The sequence below is a fragment of the Phlebotomus papatasi genome, chromosome 3 (genome assembly GCF_024763615.1).
Source record: "Phlebotomus papatasi isolate M1 chromosome 3, Ppap_2.1, whole genome shotgun sequence".
In the NCBI taxonomy this organism is placed as follows: Eukaryota; Metazoa; Arthropoda; class Insecta; order Diptera; family Psychodidae; genus Phlebotomus; species Phlebotomus papatasi.
The window spans coordinates 42,622,959-42,627,981 of record NC_077224.1 but is presented as its reverse complement, the minus strand read 5'-3'; the positions used below and the strand labels follow the sequence as shown (position 1 = coordinate 42,627,981).

The 5,023-nt window shown below is 30.2% G+C and overlaps 1 long non-coding RNA gene across 1 annotated transcript; it reads left to right on the top strand.

Moving 5' to 3' along the window:
* The first annotated feature begins 1,231 nt into the window (after nucleotides 1–1,231).
* Nucleotides 1,232–3,554, top strand: LOC129805737 (uncharacterized). The gene is made up of 3 exons (XR_008752117.1): nucleotides 1,232–1,378; nucleotides 1,446–1,670; nucleotides 2,404–3,554. It is a non-coding gene; the product is annotated as an uncharacterized LOC129805737 (long non-coding RNA).
* Nucleotides 3,555–5,023: the final 1,469 nt, after the last annotated feature.

Genomic DNA, 5,023 nt, shown 5'->3' with positions numbered 1-5,023 from the left:
ACACCTTAAACCTTTGGGGACGACTGAGTTAGCAGTGATCTAAAATATTTTTTCCTACAACCATCTAAGGTTATGTTTTCTTTAAAATGTCACAAGAAATTCTGAAACAAAATATTTCTGTTCTCAATTTTGTCTGCTTCCATTCAAAATACAGTAGAGTCTCGCTATAGGCCATCGCTCTATAGTCCACAATTTATCGACCGTTGATTTCAAAACACTGATTTTAAGTTAGGTTATGTTTTTTAGTATGCGACATGCATAATTATTTTAATATTTTTGGCAAACTTTATTAAGTAATTGTGATAATTGTGATCCACAATGAAGAGAGCAAGGACAAGTACCACAATCGCAAGGAAAGTGGAAGCCGTCGAGCAATTTCAATACTAAAAATCGTTGATAATTTTAAAAAATTACATGGACTATAGTGCGACCCAAAGTGTCAAATTTGAAACCAAATATGGACTATAGCGAGACTCTACTGTAATATTGAAAATATCTCAGAGTTTCTATTTTCGCTTAAGACACACTTAGGAACATATAATAGTAGCAAGTTTTATTCCAAAAACGAACCACTAGAGAAGATTTTTCATTATTTTGCGGTTGTGAGAAATTTTTGACAAAATTTAGTTTATTAAAGAAATTTTTACATTCTTTCTACACACGTGTTAGCAGTTACCTTTAAAAAAGTGGGACACCGGTGTCCCAAAATGAAAAACATTTTTTTCGGCTATAAAAATTATTTTGTCCTTAAATATTTCGGAAAATCGGTTTTTATTTTTGGCACACCGCACCGGTGTCTCATTCGTCCTTAAAGGGTTAAAGACTGATAACTTTAAAAACGTTCTTTTTTCTTCTTATGTTGAATGAAAAGTCCACATAGACTTGCAGATATTTTTCGTTAAAGTATATTTTAAAAAAATCTACTGTTTAACTTATTTTTCTCAATACACAAAAAATTCCTAAGAAATACTTAGCAAAACCTAAGATACGTTTACACACAGAAAAATTTGTACACAAAAATTTCTGTACATAAAAACAATAACTTTTGTGCACATTATTTGCTACACCAAGAGATCACGAAAAAGTGTACGCAATGATTTGTTCACCGAAAGAAGCTAAGATCGTGTACATTTAGTACTCTAGCAGTTTTTCTCTCTCAGCGAGAGGGAGATTGAGACAAATCATAGCACAAAGAGAGAGAGAAAGCAAGTCGCATGGTACTAGTACGGAGAGTTTAGCACAATATTCTCATCATTTGACAGTTTCTCGCGAATCATGGCGGATGATATAAATACGGTGGTCAAATATGATGGTGAAAACGCGTGGTTTAGTGTCGATTTCCGTGAGAAAAAAGTGTTTTTAGACCTGGAAAAAGCAGGTAAGTTTTTCATCCATCTGTGAAATTCTTCAGAGAAGCGGTTTATTATGGTTTTTTTTGTCTACAGCTCGAGAATAACTCCGGGAAGCTGGAGATGTTTGATGAAACTGACGCCGTCAACTATCTCAGCATTTGGCAAGAAATATATTTATTTCAAAGCTGCTCCCTTTGCTAGATTAACCAAGGCCATCCCTTGCTCCACAAAGTGGCAGTAAATTGGAAGTCCACTGTGGAGGTGGCTCCACCAGCTCTTATGAAATCGTCAGATCTTTTCTACAAGTTCATCGTAAAGGTAATCCGCCACATTTTCTAAATCTAAAATTTACTCTATTCGAGGTTTCCAATTCAGATTAGATTAGAAAGGAAGCTGTACCTTACAAGACAGCAGCACCCAAGCCTCCATTTGGGCCCCATTGTGTCCAGGTTTTCAGTTAGTGCATTAGGCATATGATAATTTCAAGAAAAATTTGAAACTTTCGAAATATTAAATTAAATAATTATTTAATTTGAAGGAAAAAACAAACGTAATTTTTTCTTCAAATTTTATTGTATAATATGTTTAAGATTTTAAAATTAATAAATTTAGTCATAATTCAAACAATTTTCTATCCTAATTCTTTTCAAAAATTTTAAAGAAGCACATGTTGAAATTTTCAGATCGTTCTTGAAATTTTGTGAAATTTTATACTACTGCTATAAAAATAATTTTTATAAACATAAAAATAATTTTATGTCATTTATTTTCAAATTTTTAATTATCTGATGTGATATGTTTCGATAGTTAATGAAATTTTTAGAAAAAACATTTGCTTGAACCAATTAAATGAATTTATTTATTAACCAAACAACTTTCTATACCAATTTTTGTAGAACCACTCTTAATAATGGGGTTTCAATGCAAAAAGTTAGTAATATGGTAGAAAACGTATTTCTTCACTGATTTGAATCATATTTACCTCCTCTTATCCATTTAATGTTACTAATAGACTGACTGAGAATTAACTTATTCTAAATAATTGTTTCAGAATGGTCCCCAGAAATATATGAGTTGTTGAATAACGCTTCTACGTTCAACTGGAAGTAGCCGTGAAACTAAGCGACCATCTTTGAAGCAAGTATTCAAAGATTTCATAGTATTTCAGTCGGGAAATTAATAAATAACTACAAAATTGTCTCCAACCATACTTATTTAAGGTGGAACACGATTAGATATAAGACGCTTTTATGTGCCAGTTGATGAATCACTAATTGTGATGAATTGTAAGTACAATTGCTGAAAAAATCTAAATATATATATTTAAATGGATACTATAGTATCCAAGTAAAATGATATAATTTTGATAAAAAAAAACATAATATTTTTCTGGAATTTTTTTCAACATAATAAAAATATTATTTAATTCAAGCTCTTAGGCATATAAAAGTACATTTGAACTATATTTTCAAACATTTTCAATCAAAAAATTTAAAAATTCAGCTTTTGGGGCTTTCTGGGGATTTTTGGAGACCTTTTTAGTAAAAATATACTTTTCGGTGGACAAGATTTCTCGGAATTGGTTCATCTGAAATCCAAAAACTAAATATTTTTTGTTATCTGATGAGTCAAATTAGTCCACGAACGAAGGATTTTTGAAAATAACTTTTTTGATTTTAGGGAAAATTTAGAATAAGTTCTGATCAAACAAACATAAAATTCTTCGTTCAAGGACTAGTTTAACTCATTGGTTAACAGGGAATATTTGATTTTTAGATTTCAAATCAACGAATTATGAGAAATTTTTTCCACTGAAAAGTATATTTTTTCCAAAAAAATCTCTAAAAATCAGGTATTACCATGGCTAAATTTTTAAATTCTTTAAATAAAAATTTTAGAAAATATAATTCAAATATTGTACTTTTTATATGCTTGAGAGCTTCAATTACATTTTTTTTTTTATAATTCTGAAAAAAATTAGAGAAAATATTTCATTTTTAAGTCTTCTTGACCCACGTAACTTCTTAAGGTAAAAACAAAGAAAGAAATATGTATGTTGACAAAATTAAACACAAGAAATATTTCTCACTTTGCATAATTAACTCTTATTATTGTATAGTTTTCAAAAAAATATATAATGTGTATAGAGAAATTGTTATATTTTAGCTATATTTAAATAAAATATTTTTAGTAATGACTGAATAATGTTTCTTTTAGCGATAAGTCACACAATGGAAGCTATAATTGAAAATCTGAGTTATCGTTGAAAAATGCTATTAGCCTACATACAGAAAGAATATTTTGTAAAATTGTTCGTAAATGTTTGTGAATTACTATTGAGGATTTACAAAATGCTCGTAAATCATATAACCCACTAAAATGTTTCTAAAGTATTATTTTTTTTCGCAAATACTGTCCGTAACATGATCAACCAATGAGCATTTTTTGTTCTTTTACAAACGAAAATGTACGAACAAATGTTTGTAAAAGAGCAAAAAATGCTTATTGATTGATCATGTTACGGACAGTATTTGCGAAAAAATATAATACTTTAGAAACATTTTAGTGGGTTATATGATTTACGAGCGTTTCGTAAATCCTCAATAGGAATTCACAAACATTTACGAACAATTTTACAAAATATTTTTTTCTAGAACTTGCTCAAAACGTTAACCGTGGTTAAAAAGAAATAAAACAAAAAGTACACAAAATGTTAACAAATGTTAAAAATTTCTCCACCAAATGTTAAAAAATTGTGTACCCAATGGTAAAAAGTTGTGTACCAAAAGTTAACAAATTGTGTGCCAAACACTTGCTTAAAATTTTACCAAACACTTTTTCAAATCTGGACAGCCCTCGGTGTAACAATTTTGTGTACAAATTTTTCTGTGTGTAGGGGAGGTAGGGCGATATCGATATACGAATTTTTGGGGCCTCGGTCAAAATGGCGAAAGCCAAAATCCCGAATTCTTAAAAGTATCATAGTTACTCCCATGATTGCATCTGCGTTTTCTGGAGGTAAAGGCGAATTTTCTGTGTCTTGGGGAATTATTCTACACATTAGGGTAAGTGTGCCAAATTCCGGCCAGCTTGCAATTTCGGCCACCTTTTTTGGTCCTAGAATTTCAATGAACTTTTAGATTTTACATACTCTTGAGATTATACAATGCAAAAGAATAATAAAAAATGTAGCTTCCACAAACGAGATGACGTCAAAAAGATATTGGAAGAATTCCCTAAGGGCAAAGAACTATGAGAATGAAGGTGGCCGAAATAGGGTACCAAAGTAATGTTTACATTTGCATTCATTTTAAAATGTATTAAGAATGATTTTAGAGTAAATAAAGACGGTAAACTCTTTACAAGGTTCCAAGCAACACTCTTTCAGAAGAAAGAATTAAAAAAAATCAAATTGTATTTAAAATATTACATTTCAAGCTTGAGACTTTGACGCTTGCATGCAACTATGCCGAAATTTGGCACACTTAGCCTATACTGCATATAATTTCATCCTTTTCTGGATTTTGAATATTCGAGATTTTGGCAGTGTTCGGTGGTGCCCCAGTTTCCGCTAGTATTGCACGATGGAAATAGACTAAGATAATGTTTAATGCTTAAAATTAAACTTCTATTCGTTTTTTGCAAATGTTCATAAAAAACTATAGAGATTA